This window comes from Balaenoptera acutorostrata, chromosome 2, assembly GCF_949987535.1.
Source record: "Balaenoptera acutorostrata chromosome 2, mBalAcu1.1, whole genome shotgun sequence".
Lineage (NCBI taxonomy): Eukaryota > Metazoa > Chordata > Mammalia > Artiodactyla > Balaenopteridae > Balaenoptera > Balaenoptera acutorostrata.
Genome location: NC_080065.1, coordinates 26,482,637 through 26,503,974, shown reverse-complemented (window position 1 = coordinate 26,503,974; position 21,338 = coordinate 26,482,637). Strand labels below are relative to the sequence as shown.

The window sequence follows — 21,338 nt, the reverse complement described above, 5'->3', positions numbered from 1 at the left end:
CAGTGGTGAAGACTCCATGCTTCCACTTCAGGGAGCACAGGTTCAATCCCTGGTCAGGGTAAAAAGATCCTGTATGCCATGCCACGCAGCCAAAAATAATAATAATAAAATAAAATAAAATACTATTCATTTTATTCATTACTTAATTAGAAAAATAATGGGGGGAGCAGTAAAAGCCCTCAATTCCAGAGGGTGAGAAAGCTTGGGGAGAGAGAGCTGTGAAGTTCTTTTAATTAGTCCAGCACAGAAAGACTGATTTACCTAGAAATACCATTTGCTTAGTTTTCATGAAGTGCTTACTTCTGTGTCTATGACCCTTTCTTCCAACCCCAGGCCCTCTTTGCCCCTCTTTGACAGCTGAGTCCTCTTCACTTGGTTCTGGATTCTAAGGCCAGGCCAGTTTAGATGGGATTTCTCTCACCTGAGTATGAAAGTGATGATGATTCATATTGGACCTAACTCAGTATACAAGAAGACACCGCTGGTAGAATCTATGTTTGGCCATAGTTTGGCACCTCCGGTAGAACAATACTCAGTAGCCATCCAGATTGCAGTGGCCATTGTGCAGGATTTTTGTTCCAGAAAGTTGGAAAACTTACAGCAACAGTAGGCTGCTGGCCATCTTCTTCAGATTTACCAGTCAAAGTAACTATGTGCAAATCAACTGGGACAGAGTTGAAAAAAGATATAAAGAAAGCAGGAAGACCTGATTCAGAAATGAGCAAATAAAGCAGCACCTGGAATCAGCAATATAATTGAAGCAGCAACAGAATTTATCAAACAGGACATTGTGATGTTCAGTGGATTTGTGAGAGGCTATTTGCTAGGCCTTGCCTCTTAAGGACATGAATGCTCTGTCACGGTGGATTCAACCTGAGAAGAGAAGGGGTGGTAACATGATGATGTCTCTACAGTTCCAGACACCAGATTCTCCAGGGTGTGAAGAAAAAAATAGTTGGGCAAAATAGAACTCACAACTTACTGTTTGTCTTCTGACAAATCCTGCAGCGCAGCCAAAAAATAAATAAATAAAGTGAATCCACTTTAAAAAATATATATGTTTGCAATAAACTAAAAGGATTGTAATGCCCTTTTGTGGAAGGTCTTAGAAATAATAGAATTATTGAATATATTAAATAGATTCTACTGATATAAAATAATAATAATGGGGGAAAAATCACTGCTGTTCTAGTCTCTGAGACATAATTAGTGCAGCTTGTATCTCCCGAATCTTACCATTCTGTTTCTCTTGCAGGACCAGAATATGGGGCTGCCCTTTGCATTCTCTGCTTCCCAGCACAGAAAACACTGGCAAAGAACAGACAAGGTAGCTGGACATTTAAGCTACTCTAAACTACAGACTATTCTTGAAGGAGAATCTTTTAAGGAACTGAGTTTTTGGTTTTACATGGATAGTAATGAATGTATACAACTGAATTTTACAGTTATTTTTAAACAGTTGTATAAATGTTCTCTTAACTGAGAGATGACTAATTTTGGTTTTTCTGTTTTCACTTGTATTCATTACAATGTTTTTTAAATTATAAGCCTTGAATCAATATACTTATGTGAGTGTTGATAAGAGTAATCATTTCTAAGCTTGTTTGTCTCATGCCATAATATATACACATATTTCAAGATATTGAATTTATAGAAAATATATAGAAAAATATATGGAAGTGAATATTTAGAGAAAAAATCCTAATGATCACACCTCGTCAAATTATAAGATATGACAATTTCCCCTAACTATTGTCAATACAAATGCTATTAATGCATTTGTATATGCAAAGAAACTTTTGAAAATTCATGTAGGAAAATTATATCAGACAGCTCACAGATTAGATTGTACAAATATTGAGTACATTAATGATTATTCATTAAAAACAATCCTAGGTAAAAACAGTAATAAGAGGTCGGTATTAAGTCAATCCTTTGAAGTAAAAAGTAATGGCATATAAGGTGTTAATAGATATTAGAGACATAAATTAAAGTGATTGGGCTAACTAAGGCTATAATGCCACACTAGCAATTCAGATTATTATGAGTGTTTTGTAGTGCCAGCCTGGGAATGCTCAAGGAAGTATATTCCAAACTTCCTTAATGATAAATGTCGCCAGAGTAGATAGCTAAACGTAATGATTACCAGGCCTCTGCCCCAAGAGATTCTCATTCAGTAGATTGTATTGTGACATTGTTATCTATAGTGTATCTGTAGTCCTCCTGGGGACTCTTCAGGCAAGCTTGAAAATCACCAAGGCTAAGAGAAGGTCTGTGACCTTGGCACACTCTGAGCCTTTTAACCTTCCTCATTTGTACTTAAAGTTTGTGAAATAGGTTATAATTGTCAGATTATATAAACTGTTTTATTTTACAGGATTTGCTCACCTGGTCTTATTTGTGACTAACAATTCTGTGAACTACTTGATATATATTTCATATATTCTTTACTTGGATTTAAGGATGCACATGCGTTCTCAAACTTAATGTGCATAAGGATCACTTGGACAAATCATTAAAATGCAAATGCATGCTCTGCCCCATAGATTTTGATTCATTTGGTCTCCGGTGGGACCTAGGAATTCACATTTGAAATAAGCACTCCTGCTGATTCTGATGAAAGTGCTGTACAGATTACATATTCAGAAATCCCACTGTAGAGGACTGATGAATTAAAATCACAGTAACTGTTGGAAATCCACCTAAATCTAAACAAACACTGTGGAAATACTTCTGTGTTTGGAGCTTCCTACCAGCTGCCAACATATTACCTGAATTTTACTATAAATGGTGCACTTGAATGTCACAAGACATTATCTTTATTCATTGGAATTATTTTGAGATTCATTCTATTTAAAAAACACTACAAGGACAGAACTTCTAGGTGATTTAATTAAGACAAAACTCCTATTATTTGTTATTTAGGTAAACTTTTTTTTTTTTAATGCCCAAGCAAAAAAATTGTTTGCAATTGTAATTATACTCTTTACCAATGTACCAAAAACTCCACAAAGAAACTGGTATTATATTTTCCTACAGGAAATCTTGCAATTTTGCAGTTCACATTTTTAGTTAGGTAAAATACAACTTTCATTACTATGCACAACGAGAATAGAGAATTTAGATTCACGTGAGAATTTAAATGTTTCTGATCCTTTCTGCAATAAAATGTTATGCACATGCTTTAAGACAGTTGAACTACTATGCTTCTCACTAATGATGGAGTAAAATTTTATGTGAATGTGTTATAATATTTCTGAATCTCATTAAATATTACATTCATGGAATTTTATTTTAGAACAATAGCTATCATCTCTTAATTGTTATGATCCTGAAACACACCAAATGCATTTCACTTGGTCAAATTTGCATTGTAACTTATTTTAAATGTTTAATCTTAGACATCTGATTTATTAGAAGGGTTGATTCAAAAATCAAATGTGTCTGGCTTGCAGAAGAATGAAACTGTCAATCCTATAATGATTAAAATAATGGATTAACAAATGTGCTAACCATATAAACAGTGGCTTTTTATATTGGTGTATCAGTGTTTTAAATTAGGTAAAATTTGTCAATGTGATCAGCTTTATTTTTTTTACTTTCAGATGATATAGTCCAATTTAATGAGGAATAATAACACTGGCTTTCTCATAGAGTTATTACCACAATGCAATCAGCAAAGTATATTAACAATTTGGATAAACAGTCCTTGTGTGCGTGTGTGTATGAAAGTGCACATATGCCTGTGTGCACACAGAGTACATGTTTAATTATAATATTGATATTTTAAAATACAATTATATTTGTCTGTGTGAACACGTTTTATTTCTATTTTGAACAGAGAGTGTTATTAATTCAACCATGCTACTGACCATCTATTTCTGATTTCCTAAATAATTATTTTAAACAGAAGTCATGTTCCTTTATCCAGGTTGGTTTTCCTCATCGAAATTGTGTGTAGAAGAATAATATCTTGATGAAAAAAAGAAGAAAGACTGCACAGTCTAACCCTAATTTTAGAGGGATAGCTTTATATCTTCATCCCTGACATCAAAAGAGGAGGTATCATAATATTTTAAAGCTTGAGCTTTTTATTTGACTGAGATTAGAAAATGAGGAACTCTGGATTTTGTACTTGTTTACCTGAAAACATCAAATTTAATACAACTCAAAAGATGTATTATATTCTAGTTTACTTTTCATATGTCATTGTTATAATCAAATGTTCTCTTTTTCCAAGAAGATAAAGTTTTCCTTTGTGAATATTATTTATTTTAACTTTTGATTTTATATTAGAGTACAGTTTTTTTGTTTTGTTTTGTTTTGTTTGCCGCACTACACGGCTTGTGGGATTTTAGTTCCCTGACCAGGGATCGAACCCAGGTCCTTGTCAGTGAAAGTGCAGAGTCCTAACCACTGGACCGTGAGGGAATTCCCTGGAGTATAGGTGATTAACAATGTTGTGTTAGTTTCAGGTGTACAGCAAAGTGGTTCAGTTATACATATACATGTATCTATTCTTTTTCAAATTCTTTTCCCTTTTAGGTTGTTACATAATATTGAGCAGATTTCCCTGTGCTATACAGTAGGTCCTTGTTGGTTATCCATTTTAAATACAGCAGTGTGTACATGTCAATCCCACACTCCCTAACCATTCCTCCCCCCCACCCTTACCCCCTGGTAACCATAAGTTCATTCTCTAAGTCTGTGAGTCTGTTTCTATTTTGTAAATAAGTTCATTTGTCTTATTTGTTTTTAGATTTTGCATATAAGGTATATCATACAATATTTCTCTTGCTCTGTCTGACTTAATTCACTCAGTATGACAATCTCTAGGTCCATCCATGTTGTTGCAAATGGCATGATTTCATTCTTTTTAATGGCTGAGTAATATTCCATTGCATATATGTACCACATCTTCTTTATCCATTCCTCCGTCGATGGACATTTAGGTTGTTTCCATGTCTTGGATATTGCAAACAGTGCTGCAATGAACATTAGGGTGCATGTACCCTTTCAGACCATGTTCTTCTCTGGATATATGCCCAGGAATGAGATTGCAGGATCATATGGTAGCTCTATTTTTAGTTTTTTAAGGAAACTTCATACTGTTTTCCATAGTGGCCGTACCAATTCACATTCCCACCAACAGTGTAGGAGGGTTCCCTTCTCTCCACACCCTCTCCAGCATTTATTGTTTGTGGATTTTAAAATTTGTATGGAGACACAAAATACCCTGAATAGCCAAAGCAATCTAGAGAAAGAAAAACGGTGTTGGAGGAATCAGGCTCACTGACTTCAGATTATACTACAAATCTATAGTCATCAAAACAGTATGGTACTGGCACAAAAATATAAATATAGGTCAATGGAATTGGATAGAAAGCCCAGAAATAAACCCACACACCTATGGTCAATTAATCTACAACAAAGGAGGCAAGACTATACAATGGGGGAAAGACAGTGTCTTCAATAAATGGTGCTGGGAAAACTGGACAGCTACATGTAAAAAAATGAAATTAGAACATTCTTTAATACCATACACAAAAATAAGGTCAAAATAGATTAAAGACCTAAATGTGAGACCAGAAACTATAAAACTCTTAAAGGAAAACATAGGGCTTCCCTGGTGGCGCAGTGGTTGAGAGTCTGCCTGCCAGTGCAGGGGACATGGGTTTGAGCCCTGGTCTGGGAGGATCCCACATGCCGCGGATCGGCTGGGCCCGTGGGCCACAACTGCTGAGCGTGAGCGTCTGGAGCCTGTGCTCTGCAACGGGAGAGGCCGCGATGGTGAGAGGCCCGCGCACCGTGATGAAGAGTGGCCCCACTCACCGCAACTGGAGAAAGCCCTCACACAGAAACGAAGACCCAACACAGCCAAAAATAAAAATAATAAATAAATAATAAATTTAAAAATTAAAAAAAAAAAAAAAAAAAGGAAAACATAGGCACAACACTCCCTGACAAAAATTGCAGCAATATCTTTTTTGATCTGTCTCCCAGAGTAATGGAAATAAAAACAAAAATAAAGAAATGGGACCTAATTAAATTCAAAAGTTTTTGCACAGCAAAGGAAACCATAAACAAAATGAAAAGACAACCCACAGAATGGGAGAAAAGATTTGCAAATGATGTGACCCACAAGGGATTAGTCTGAAAAATTTACAAACAGCTCATGTGGCTTAATATCATCAAAACAAACAACCCAATCAAAAAATGAGCAGAAGACCTAAATAGATATTTCTCCAAAGAAGATATATAGATGGACAAGAGGCACATGAAAAGATATTCAACATTGCTAATTATTAGAGAAATGCAGATCAAAACTATCGATACAATGAGATATTACCTCACACCAGTCAAAATGGCTATCATCAAAAAATCCACAAAAAATAAATGCTGGTAAATATTATTTTTATTTTGTATTATAAGTAATTGTTTTTAATAGCTAAGAATTAATACATTTATAACAATGTCTTAAAAACAGAGAAAATCACCATTTGTGAAAATTTAAAGCCAAGATAGATCTATTTATTTCTAAAATATAAAACTGAAAAATGATTATTATTACAAGTATTCAAGTGCGGCATGAACAGTGTTTAAAAAGATTTATAGACTTGTATTTCTTCTAATATAGGAAATCATTCTAGATACTTATTTGTCCAGGGGATTAGTTAAACAAATGTCCCTAACCTATTTAAGTTTGTCATCTCAATTGAAGACAGGTCTCAAGAAGTGAATTGGTAGACTCTGAAACACATGGACACACTTTGTGGCCATCCTATTATTAGAAGCTAAAAGGTAATTACAAATCACAGAGGTGGCAGCAGCTCGAAGGGGTCAGGTTAGAAAGACAAGGAGAAAAGTTATGGTCTAATTTTTTTAAAAAAGGATGTGTGTTTAAACCCAATTGAGTTATTTAATGAGTAGATTTAGAGAAAGGATGGTACCCTGTCACACCACTTTAGCGTACTGAATAGCTCAAGGGGAAAACGTTGCTAGGAAGCTTTAATTAATTTCCTTCATCTAATCCTCTGTTAACACTAAACAAGCCTCTGTCACATGCATCATATGAATTCCAAGGACAAAGTAAAAGGCATTTAAAAGTAGTCATATCCCAATAAGGTTATTAAGAGACCATTTCTAAGTTCCTCATTAAAGTTAATGCATTTAACACTAATACTGTTCAAAATCCATATTACAGTCCAGCAATTTCATAAAATATTGATTTCTTTGGTGTGTCCTTATATACTAATGTATTATATTTTTAAGTAACCTAGTGAGGCAAAAATCCAGGTTATTTAGTTTCAGCTTGTTGTGAAAGATTGCAACTCCTGTAACAGCTTTAAATTGCAATAGCTGAAGCCTTTGGGTATATCAGTTTCTGTATCTAAAATTGAGTGCCAGCATTGTAGCCTCTGTATTTTGTCTAGAGTTTTCTCTCTCAGAGTTATACAAAGCAGTAGGAGATTAATGGGGTAACATACTAAAAAGTTTTATGAATGATAAATATTATCCCTATTTTTCTGTAGGAGAAATGGAGTCATATGTAGGTTAAGTAACCATTAAAACTGTTATAGGAAAGGATCCATTTATGTTGCTTTTAACTGCATTCCAAGCACTTATTCTTTGCTAATCTCCTTAACTGTCACTTTGAGTGCCAAAGGTGAGGTAAGGGTAGGTATCCTGTATAAACATATGCAAATTTTGAATCATTTAAGCTGTCTTTTCAAATATTGATCAATATATCAAGTTTAATGATCAAAAACCAGAATTTTGCTTACTCTTTGCCAAAAAGCCCCTTTTAGTGAGATTTTCTTTAATGTAATGAGGCGGGGTTGGGGGGAGGCATAGGTTTGCATATAAATGTATTTCCCATCAGTAAACTTACTTCCCCAAATATCTAGTACTATCGTCTCAACTGAAAGGCCGTTGTAGAAAGAGTGTCAAAGTCCATGCTGGAGAGTAAAATCCTTCCCCACTGATAACTGTAGAGCAGGTCTGAAGGGAATGACAACATCTCTCACTATCTTAAGGAAATTCTTTTCCTTTTATTTTTTCCTGCCAAATGCAGCTTAATTCAGTATGAAGACTATGTATAGTGGCTTGTTGCATAAGGTCTTACAACATTTTTTGCATAACGGTAATAAAGTATTTTAATGATACATTTTTCCATTAAGACTTTGGAAGAATATATTGTTGGCATAATGGGTAGAATGCAAGAGTATCTTACAGTGTACAGCAAGAGAAGGTGGGAAAGTTAAAGTAAAAGAAATAAAAATATCATTGTATATTATTTTACATGAAATAAAATTTAATTAATAACGATAACTTGTAAAGTGATGAGCATAGCAAAACATGAATGTGAGTGAAATGAAACTAATATCAGAAACTAAAGAGAAATCTTCATAAATTCACTCTTCTGTAGAAATTGAAGACAGATAAAGGGAAAAGGACATGGGGAGAATCAAGTTTTTAATTTTCATACAAAACATTAAAAATCCATTGATATCAGATAAGTTCTTTGTATTTAGACCTCCAATGTGAGTGGTGGGAGCTATTTCAATGTCCCTAAATCCTTTCTCAATGAATTTCAGATTTCCTCTACATATATCGAAGATAAATGTCATGAATTCTTAAAAGAAATTAGCTCAAATGGAAAATAAGAAGAAATGGAGAAGAAAGAGAAGACAGAGGAGGTGGAGGATGAAGAGGAGAACAAGGGAAAGCACATCATTAACATCTATGAAAACATATGGTCAAGAGAAAAATACACTCCCCCTACAAAGAACTAGGGAGATCAGTGTCTGGCCCTCTTTCTGCCAGTTTACTTTGGAATTGTTTTGTCCAATTTACCTTAGGCTAGCCATGTATTTCCTCCCTACTTTACATACGCATGGAAATTGCACATTTTCTAGGATTGGGCTGAAACAAGTTGTGTCTTGAACACGTGGCAAATTTCCTACTCTCTTCTAAGCAAAGTCAAAATATGCCAAGAAAATATACCACAGGGAGGTATAACACAACACAGGGTAAGGTGCATTCGGAAGCAAGCAAAGAAGACTTTCCTAACAGATGAAAAACTTTCTAGAGCCCAGGGCTCCTGAAAAAGAAAGTTCAACCTGAATATAAAGAGAGGAAAAGACTGCTATAGAATGAGCTTAAAAGAGTAGGAAGGGATCATATCAAGAAAAATAAAAGACCTGGAATTATTCTTAGTTTGCGGTTTTATTAAGTAGAAAAGAGAAACTGTGGAAATACCTTACATGTGATAACAGTAGGATGTTTGTGTTTCTGTAAACTGTTTCCTTTGCAATGTGAATACTGGATTGGAAAGCAAGAAAAAAAAAAGGAATTCAGATCAACAGGTTAAGGGTCATTTCAGCAGTTAACAGAAAGATAGTGGCAGTTGGAAAGAGGTGGCAGTAGAAATGGGGAAAATAAATAATGTAGGAGGGAGAATAAAGAATTTTTGGTGCTTTGTGACAGGTGGGCAAAGGTGTCTTGTGTGATAACTGTATTAATGGAATGTCAATCCATTTACTAAGAAAGAGATTCGGGAATAGGAGAGATTTTGATGGAATAATATCACAAGTTAAGTTTGGGACAAGTAAAATTTGAGTGGAGCCGTACAATTGTCTGCAAGATACTATCAAGTAGAAAAAATAAAGATTTCTGGGTTATAAAGAAAGTATGTGAGTGCAATGGGCTTATAGACAAGCAGAGGTACTGGATAGATTGGGTTTAAAAGCTTGACCATTTACAAACAATTTTCCTAATCAAAGGATTATACCTCAGTTTCTTCACCTGCAAAAGTGGGATTGCAATGGCACCTCTTGACATTGACCTTAGAGGATTATTGTGGAAAGTCAATGAGATATTATATGCAAGACACTTGTCATACATCTAGAGTTTTATACATATTCACAAATGTTAGCTATTATTGCCATCACTATCATCACCATTTAAACATCTGGGAATGTATGACTCTCTTAAGAAGAAGAGATGTCTCGAGATTAAATGAGCAACCTCAGCATTAGAATACAGTTAGGGGAGGAGAATCCAGAACACAAAACTGAGTAATATGGGCAGCATTGGAAGTACGTATATAACTATGAAAATGTTATGCAATAGATATGAAAAAATTTCAGAGTCCAAAGAAAATGAGGGTTGAAAAATGTCCACTTTATTTAACAATAAGGACATATTGAATACACTTGCAAAGCAAATAAAAAAGTATATAAATGTGTCATTGGCATGGCTTAAGCATGAAATTTTTGGAGAGTAGCTATGCATAAGTAGCTGCCAGTAGTAGATAGCTAGTATTAGCAAAATTTTTGTGCATAGCAGATGGCACAGTTTTGGGAATTGAAGAGAACAAAAGGAGAAGAAAAAGAGAGAAGCTGACAAATTTATCAATTAATTAATTGGAGAAATAATCTTGCCATTTTTTTGGAGGAGAGCAAGCTTCGGGTTATAAGAGAGGCATATGGTCAAATAATCCTGTAGATATGCAAGTATTAGCAATGGCTTTCTTCAGTGGAGTAGAGATGAGTAATATGATCTCTATGAACTGGTAGGACTAAGAAAAATTTCTGTTGAAAGTTGGAACAACTTATTTGGTCAATGATCTGTACTGTGTCATACATGGAAATGTTGTAAAATATCAGTCAGATATCAATCATATAGATCCAGCATCATTCCTTAAAGAGAGACATTTTACAATGACTCAATCTTGCAATATTTATTCCTCCATGTTTCAGAGACCATCTCTCCTTCAAAAAGAATCCTCCTCATCAGCAGTTGTTCATGTTTGTCTCATCAAATTAACCAAAATCCTGCTTATTAGCAAACATCACATGAATTATCACATTATTTCTCTCCTTTTCTTCATTAACAAACATCTTGAGAAAACTTCCTACTTTTAATTTCTTCTACTCTTTCTTATTCACCTTTGATAATTTCTCTCCATTTGCCTCTTAAATGTGAACATTCCAGTAGATTTTTTTTTTTTTTCTAGCTTATAGTCTCTCCTCATTCTACATATTCTCATGGAGCAATTTGATCTTCAGACATGTTTTCTGTCTGGATGATATGCAGACACGTTCAGCTCAGACTCAAATCCAACTGCTAACATTTTTAGTTCCAAACCAAGAGGTAGGAGGCTGACAGTGAAAATAAGTGGAAAGTCAGACAAGTAAACTGTCCCTGAAACCAAGGCTTCCCTGAAGGCCTATGATGGTATATTTATCCCAGATCCCAAGGTTGAATAGCCTTGGTGGGAATAGGAGAAAATATTTTGGGCTGACACAAGACGGTCAGCTGGAATCGATATTTTGGATGAAACTGAGACTTTGAAAGGGTTATATCTTTATGGAAAAATCAGCAGGAAATAAAAAGTGCATTTATTTACATGACAGAAATCTTCTAAAATGGCCTGAATGCTAGATGGAGACTGCAAGGCAAGCTCTCGTGAAAAATCATATACTGTAATTCTGCTATTTTGTAGGATTTGGGTTTTAAATTTACATTATTCATAGAGTCAAGGAAATACAAACTCAAAAAGTTAAAGATATGACTAATTGGTATCATTCCAGAAACTTAATAGAAACAAAAGAAAATATTTTCCAGATTAGCCATTCTGATTGGTATAAAGTGTTATTTTGCCTTTTCCCCAACATCTAGGGAAGGTAAGCACCTTTTCATATATGTATTGGTTATTTGGATATCTTTGCTTGTAAAAGGCCTGTTCAAGTGTTTTGTTCATTTTTTTCTATGATTTGTTCATAGAAATTTATTTGAATAAATTTATTCAATTTCTTAGTAAATATTTATATGTATCTTACAAATATATGAATTGCAAATATATTTTCCCATGCTGAAGCTTGCCTTTTTAGACTCTTAAAGGTGTCTCTTGATAAGTAGAACGTCTTTATTTTATGTAGGTAAACTTGTATTTTTTTTCCTCTATGCTTAGTGGTTTCTGAATTTAAGAAATCTTTCACACTCAACAGAATAGGTAAAATGAAAAGAAAAACAGTATCAAGTGTTGGCAATTTTATGGAACAACTGAACATCTAGTGTTCATTGACCCAACTATTTTGGAAAACTGTCAGTATTGTACTAAAACTGAACAATATTTTTCCATATTACCCAACAATTCCACTGTTAGATAAGTAACCTATTTATAGAAATTACTATACATATTTACTTAAAACCTTGAACAAAACTATTGGTATCAACACTACATATAATGTAGCCAAAAAATGGAAACAACACTAATGTCCATCAATAATAGAATGAATACACAGATTTTGCTACAGTCACACAATGGAATGATACGGAATAAACTGGGTACACACATAGTAGTTCAATAAATTATTATTATTATTATTTTGTCTGAGTATGCTAAGACTTTATTCAAAAGGTCTAATAATTTCACTTTGGATATATCGTGGCATTGATTATTATGACTACATTTACTAGGCAGCTGATTATTATGACTACATTTACTAGGCAGCTTTAGATATTTCTTTATTTCAATAAATAATCACAGGAATACACAGGTTTGAGAATATTTTTGTTGTTGTTTTTGATTTATTTTTTAACCACTATGGGAAATACTTAAGTATTTTTATACATACAGAGAAAAGAGCAACTGATAAGAGAACTAAAAATGTAGAAGAGAGAAAGTCCTAAATATAGGGCAATATTTCAGTACTGAAACAGATGGAAGAAGATAGAATCCAATGCAGAGACAGTTGATATAACCTTGCAAAAGAAATGAGCACCCAGCCTTTGGAACTGAGGAAAAGGAAGCATGTAGTTGAGTTTCTGAATAAAAAATACAATGTGATTGACAAAGAAAATACCTATCTTGTGTCTTCTGACCCTAATAATTCTAGTGAAGTACAAGGCAAGGTCAAGAGCTGAGAAAGAGGATAGCAGTGACATAGAGGTTGCTCTATATTGATGACATCTTGCAATAGCTAATTTATGGGAAGCTTTAAGGTATGAGGAATTTGAACAGAAGGGTAGTTCAAATGATTGGTGAGGGTTTAATAGAGAGCTGTGATCAAAAAACAAGTATCGAATCAGAATGAATGGGTTTGAAACCCACTTCTACCACTTCCATATTTTGTGACTTTGAGTGTCAGATTATTCATCTGTAAAATGAGAGTAAAAAAAATTGATATTCCTATAGGATTACTATGAAGATACAAAGAAATAATAATAGGTAAAATGATAGACACACTATCTTAATTAGTTACTTACATTTTTTTTTTGGTTAGTCAGTGGATCTATAGTGACAGGATAAGAAAGTAGAGAGATTAATAGAGTAGGAAAATGGCAATGGGTCAAGACTCATGATATATTCACTTTTATTTTTTTAGATCAAAAGTCAGTGAAGTAAGGAGTGAAGGAGGTAAAAGGGTAAATGGTTTTAGTAAAACAAAAAAGAAGTAGATTAGCAGTCATCATTTAAGATATGGCAAAATTATGCTTGATGTCAATGTGTAAAATGTAAAAAAAAAAAAAAATTACTAGAAAATGGAAAATTGTTTGTAAAGATTCTTAGTGGATTCAGGATGCCTTCACCTGCATAACTACTCACTTTTTGACCAACCTCTATGTGTGCTTTGCACCTAACACTCAAATGACTTCGCTTTGCTGAGATCCGATATCTAATTTTATTTGATCTAGCAACAACATTCAATAGACTTGAACTCTTCTTCCTTTTTAAAATACTCACATTTCTTGACTGGCCTCCAAGTTTGTACATTTATTTCACAGTCCTCCTACATCCTTGTCTGCTCCATCACTATCTTCTATGAAAATACATTCGCCTTTCCAATGATCCCAAATACTGAATTTGGGTGTATTCAGTGTATTGGTGGTATAGTTTACTTAGTTCTGGGAAAAAAGTGTGAATTGAGAGCAGGAGAGCCCAAATCTATATCCAGAGCAAATTTAATATTCAGAATTGCTTAGAATGGAAGATTCTATCTTTCTCTACTATGATGCTGGCTGCTTGAATCAGTAAGAATAGCCATCCATCTCCATGGCTTCCTCTTTCCCATGGTAGGGAGAATAATCATGATTTACTCTTTCTGTAGTCTCCAACCCAGCCCTTACTAAAGTGTTCTAAATAATCCATATGTATTTTCCCTAGAACTCCTTAGCCCTAAGCTTCTTGCATTATTCTTTTCAGGCCGTTGACCTCATGGCAGAGTTCTCTGCCACAGCACAGAATTTAGAGTATTTCCACACATCAGACATACATATTGGATAACTAAGTGTATTGCTTGTATCTTTGCCTATTAGGAGTATTTCCCATCACCAAAACCCTGGTCAGCCCAGGGAGAGAGGGGACACTGCAATGAGATAGTAGTTAATTTTCCATAGTGGCGCTAGACCATGCCAAACTTTCAACCAGGCCTTCGTCTTTTCCACCTCTATCTATACAACTTCTGGTTGTAGGGAATCCTTTAAAACTCCGCCTAGCATCCTTATGTACCTCAGATATATTTATTACCATCAGATCTGCTGGATTATATACCTAAGTGGTAGGCTGCAATATCATGTAGCACCCTCTCTATGCTTCACTCAAATCAAGTAACCTTCTAAAATACCACATAAAAACACCAGAACAGTAACCACAAGCCCTCTAAAATTCAAGTGGTCCACTAAAAACCACGCCTCATTTTTTATAGGCTGGAAGTTAAAAGTATAACAAGTATTATAAATTTGGAGAATTTCCTCTAATGTCACAGAGCACTAGACTCACATAAACATCACAAATAACTGCAGATCGTTGAATCTTTGAAACTTTATCTCTCACCCTCTGGTTTGCCTGTGTCTTAGTGGATAAGACTGCATGCTACTTACTGCTTCCCTGGTCTAATGAGTATATCACTAATATAGTGAATCAGCATGTTGTTTTCAGGAATATCAAGATGGTCTAGGTCCTAGTGAACTACAGAGCAAGAGACTTAACAGGGTCTGGTGAAAGTTAAAGGTTTGAAAACTGAGTGGTAGAAGTAGGAAAATTCTTATCAACAGTCTTATGCCTCAAGAGATGAAATTCTCATCACTCCATCAGACAAATGAGTGAGAATAAAAATGTTGTCCAAAGGTGAGTGAAATCTAGAATGAATGGTAAAGGAAGTATAAGATAAATATCAACTTTGATTCTAGGATCCCCTGTAACATCAAGGAATATATTGAAGGATATTGACATTGACCTCTACTCTGAGGGATTGTACTTGCTCCTTCTTTCTTGAGATAGAATTCAGGGCTTCTTTTACTAATAACAGATTTGTATATCATAAGAGTGTATGCTATTTAATTGGCATGAAGGGTAAACTGTTACAGACCAAGTCAACACACCACTCATAGTTACTTGGGTCTCATTCATTTCCCTCACTTCCAGAGTGAAGGCAATGATTTGAAAATCCTGGCTCTGGTGACTGCCTCTCATCTCTGAACACCACAAGTTGTCCCAGGGTGCCAAAGGGCCAGGGATGGCTATTAGACATGACCACCTGTGTGCCCTCCAAGGCATGAGCTCCAGCAGCTCCAGTGTCCAGTCCATCTGAGCTGGACTTACGTCCAACTGCAAATTCCTGCCTTCCTAGTGGTCCAGTTTAGGTGAATTAATGCCCCACAAAGATTTTGATTACAAGAGACAGGAGGCGGAAAGCAACTAACAGAAATGTCTTTCCTTTCTTCCTTCAAGGAACTGCTCTAAGTGGTGCTGTGTAATCTCATGGAGATGTTCCATAACTGAGCAATCATACTTGTTGTTTTGAAACTGTGTTCAGTTTGATAAAACATGACATTTTATTTCCTATCCCTCTTTTTCTACACTTTTGCTTTCAGTTGATTACCACTCCTCCAATAATAATTGAATATGTAAGCTTTTCCTCATGTTCTGCTCTCTAGGAAACCAAGGCTAAAACATGATGCTTATCAGACAGGTAGATAAGATAAAATTGAGGGCAAAGTAGGAACTATTTAAGCATTTTATAATCCTATGATTATCTGAGGCACAGAATTTGTGCCTTTAGTTACACTTACATTCCAAGTCCCACAATATTATTGAGACTATAGGCCATACCTAAAACAGCAGAACTATGAGTCTTTACTACAGGAAAGACTTTTACAATTATGTTTTCCAAAAACAGTTTTTCTAGTGTGAACAGATGCAGCAAATTAATTTTTCTTCTTGTAAATCTATAAAAATATTGCAAATAACCTGTCCGTTATGACCTTTAGAATGATATTGACCTTTTAATCTCATAATGGTGAAAAAGTGATAAAGTATAGCTCCACATAAATTGTATTTCAACCCCACCCACCCGTGAGAATTGATAAAACAAAAACCAGAAAAATACAGAGTTGTTCAGTACAATCACATACCAGGAGTAATGGACACTGGGAGTGTTTAATGGGCAATTAATTATTTTTCACATCCAGAAAAGAAACATGTGTGTGAGAATCTTGCTGCTCTCATCTGTATATAAACTAGGTTTTTACACCATGTTCGGCAACATGCAGACCTAAGTTCAAGAGGCCTGTCCTACTGTTAGAATGAGTGTGAAGAAGACAGTGTTATAATGAGAAATATGCGAAACAGTGAAAAGTTCATGCCTACTTAAAGGCAACCTTATATTACATTGAAATTTATGTACCAGTACTAATGAAAAGGGGCAATAAAAGAGGTTCTTTTATGCTAAATTAAAGAAGAGATGTATATCAGAGACTCTTTCTTGTTAATGCTTTAGCAGAGGATCACCAAAATGATCTCTCTTTCAAGAGAATACCTGCATTGCACATAGTCAGCAAATGGATACCTGTGTATCTATGATAAAGCTCCAGACATGTTTCCCTCAAGTTCTCTGACAAGAATAGAGGCTCCAAAGCCACCTGTTTGAGCTACTAAACCTCCTTTATGTGGCACCAGGTTCAAGGCTCTTGATCAAGTAGCCAGTTACTTCTGGAAGGTAAAGGAATTGTGCAGCGAGGTAAAGGGTGCTCATACCTTTCTGCTCCCAGCCTCTTAAACTTCAGAATTTTTTTTTTTTTTTTTTTTTTGCCACACCGCATAGCATATGGGATCTTCCCCAACCAGGGATCGAACTCACGCCCCCTGTAGTAGAAGTGTGGAGTCTCAACCACTAGACAACCAGGGAAGTCCGCAACTTCAGAATTAAAGCCTTGTTCCAACCCACAGTCCTGTCTCTAGCATAGTTGACTCAATTCATAGATATTTTAACCAGTGAGTCAGGGAATTTTTAAGAAATAGCCTTATAGACTTTGGGGTGAAAGACCTGGAATCGATGAGATATGTGGTGTTAAGTCTTTTCTGGATGGAAAGGTAGGTAGGGGCAACTCAATTTGAACTCTTGGCCATGTTAGAGAGTGATACGGAAATAGGTGAGCCAGACAACATTCAGGGGTTACCAACTAGTAAGGAACCCTGTAATATAAATAAAATAATCGAATGTGATATCATTGAACTGCTTTACTCTTATAAAAATGACAAACTGTAACTTAGGCCCACTCTAACCTAAACAGAACATGTCATGAAAGACAATTAATGTTCTTTGCTATCTCCTATTTCTTCTGTTGGCCTTTCACATTTCCCAGTCTCAAGCTGCATAGTCATGCAGAACCTGATTCCTACACCAGCCGCTAACAGAAAAGAGGAGCCAATGGGCACAGTCATTTTAAATTCCCAAACATGTTTAACAAGAATGAACGGTATATTTAATTATTTACATTTAAACCATTACTATGTTTTCTGAGAAAAATATATCAAATAAAATGCAAAGAAAAATTAAGAGAATATGGAAACTGCAGGCAGTCAAGTTTAAAACATTTTCCTATTGAGGTAAGTCCAATTACAATTACAAAATAAAAGAAAAATGACAAAAGCAAAGTTTCAAACTTACCCGCAGAAAAAAATTTGGAACCCTGCCTATGTATGTTACCTCTAATTTTAATGAGTATGGGTGTTTTCTGACTCATGCATTCCATGTATTAATAATGGATAAATGCAAAATTATAAGCAGTACCAAATAAGCAAAAATGCTAGGATACATTTAAATCTCTTAAGTATTTATAAAGGAATTCTTATAGTAATTTCATTAATTGAAAGTCAATTTATCCATACTCCCACCAAATGAATTTTCAACAATATCAAAAGACTATGAGTTTGAATTACGATTTTTAAACTATTGAGCTAGGACAAAGTTAACTCATAGTATGTAATCCAGGAAGTTCATTGCTTCTATGAAATATTTCTTGCCTACAGCTCCCACATTATAATGAGAACTACAATTGCAATATTCCTCTTACTTATCCCTTTTCATCTATACATGCTTTTTTTTCCCTAAGAAAGTGATGACTTCTTCTGCTGGCCTAATCTTTTAGTTTGTTTAATTTGATATGAATGTATCTTTCCTTATTAGATTGCTCTAAAAGACGATATTTTATGTTACATTTCCAAATTCGTGTGTGTGTATGTGTGTGTGTGTTTATGTCCTCAATTATCCCCATAGTTTCTAAGGCCAGCAAACAAACCCTTGAGTCATCATCTGACCCAAATTCTAGAAACACCTGATTGTCATTTGATGGATCATAATATTTTATACCAATGATTATAGGTTGTTTTGTTGTATTTGTTTTATTTGTTATATACATTATGTGAAGTATGATGATGATTATAAGAAGGCATGAGAATTTTTTTTATTAAATGGACTTTTCCAAATGTCATCATTAATAAATCAATCTATAGATTTAACACAATCTAAATTAATACTGCAGAAAAATATTTATTATTTTTGTAGCAATTGACAAGTGATTTTAAATATTTTATGAAAATGCAGAGGACCTGGAAAAGCCCAAATGATTTTCAAAGAGAAAAAAAAAGTTGGAACACGTGCACTACCTGATTTCGAGATTTACTCTAAACATACTTTATCACATTGGTATGATATTGGTGTAAGTATTGAAATATAGATTAATGTAACAGAATATCAAGAAATAGATGCACTCATACATGGTTAATTAATTTTCAACAAAAATGCCAGTGGAGAAAGGGATGTTTTTAGAACAAATCCTTTTGGAACAAGTAGATATCCATATGAAATTAATAGGTAAATAACCCCAACTTTTACCTTAATCAAACAGAAAATTAGTTCAGAATGGATCATAGACCTAAACAGTAAAAACTAGGAATAACAAATAACTTTCTAAACTGGATAAGCTACTGCTAATATTTTATGTAATGGTGAAATTATAAAATTTACTCTTATGTTTGGGCACAAGAAGGTTTTTCCACTCTCACTAATTCTATTCAAAAATGAACTAGAAATACTAGTTGGTGGAATTAGGCAAGGGAAAGAAATAAAGACTGTGTAGATTGGATAGAAAGAAATACAACTCTCTTCATTCACAGCTGACCTGTTTGTGTACATTGAATATCTTAAGGAATCTATTTAAAAAGCTACTAGAGCTTGCAAATTTGTTTAGCAAGGAAACAGAGTACAATATTAATATACAAAAGTCAATTGTTTTTCTATATACTAGCAAGGAAAAATTGGAAACTGAACATTTTAAAAATACCATTTAGAGTAGCATCAACAAACATGAATACTTTTTGATACATTTGATAAAATATATGTAAGTGCTGAGGACTAGAAATTATAAAACATTGCTGAGATAAATTAGAGAAAACTAAAATAAATGGAGAAACAATATTATGAAGTTATCTCCAAGTTGCTCTATAGACATAATGCAGTCTTTTTACGAAGAAATAATCAAACTGATTCTAAAATTTATATATAAATACAAAAGATCTAAGATAGCTAAAACCATTTTGGAAGAGAAGAGAACATACCCTACATAATTTCAAGATTTATTATAAAGCTACTATAATTAAAATAGTGTAGTATTAACATAAGGATAAACAAACAGAATAGGGTGTCTAGATATAAACTCATACATATATGGTCAAAAATGCTGAGATTGTTCAGGGAGCAAAAGATGATGCTCTAGCACATGTGATGATGGAAGATAGGAAAATGCAAAACACACGTAAAATAGGAACTGCTTTGAAGCTGGTAAGATATTAACATACATTTACGGGAGTGAGCTTTTCAGATCTTTATGTAGGTGTCAATGTGGCAGGCGGGAGGGATCCGTAGGAGGAGAAGCACATGAAGGACATGAAGTAACAGAAGAGTTAGAATAAGCTGCCTTTCAAAGAGGAACAATACTCTGTGTCAGGCCAAAGGCACTAAAGGCATGGTTTGATTATTTCACAACTTTGCCTAGAATTGATACTCTGTAAAGGTTAAAATCTTTCGGAAGAAATCAGATAAGCAATGTTGCAAATACTACACCAATCCACAATTTACTGACTACAAGCTCTGCATTTGTGGAAGCGTGTGCGTGTGTGTGTGTGTGTGTGTGTGTGTGTGTGTGTGTGTGTGATTGAGAGAGAGAGACTATCTCTGATATTCCCTTCTAGCTACTTAGAAGACATCTTAGAAACTTTGGGTCATCTCTTAGGAGTATATATACCGTGGCATTGGCAGCTAGAGGGTAATGTGGAAAAGAGGTCTGAAGGATGAAGTTTTCTCCTGAGAGCTAACATTTTCAGAACAAATTGGGCAGCTGAGAAATATTCACTCTCCAGACCTCAGAAGATAGTTAAAATCAGTGATCTCAGGGTGGTCAAAGAAAACAATTACCAAAGGCTGACTCAGAACCCAAATATTTGTTGTGACTCTCTTCAAAGAACTCTTGGGTGATATTTTTATTTAAATCAACGTTTGCAGATTTTGTCAAGTTTTCTGAATTTGTCTGCTGAGTACACTCAAGCGCTTTTTCAATAAATAATTGGAAAATTATTTTTCAATGTAAATGAACAAAAATAGTCCAATCCAAGATAAAAATAGAAAGAATAAAGCATGATTTGAATCAAATCCATATATTCTTTAGTACCTGGCATGTATAGTATATATAGTTCAGATTGTTTATTCTTATTCATATACTTTGTTTTATTTTATTTCACTGAATTCTGGCAACAACCACTCTGCTCTTTATCAATAAGTATTTTCCATTTAATAGGAGAAGGAATGATGAATTTCTAAATATAATCTTATTTATCTGCATGTTCCCTACTCTTCAAAGAAAGGAGTTTGTCTTTTTTCCACTCATGTTACGTATTCAGGTTTAAGAACACAACAGAGAGGGTACTGAGAATAAATATTTAAGAATATTTATAAGATTTCTAGTAAGTTTGATATTCTTGGAATAATACATTT

General features: G+C 34.4%; 1 pseudogene; it reads left to right on the top strand.

Annotated features, from left to right (window-relative positions):
- Positions 1–405: 405 nt before the first annotated feature.
- On the top strand, positions 406–841 carry LOC103012183 (FUN14 domain-containing protein 1-like; annotated as a pseudogene).
- Positions 842–21,338: the final 20,497 nt, after the last annotated feature.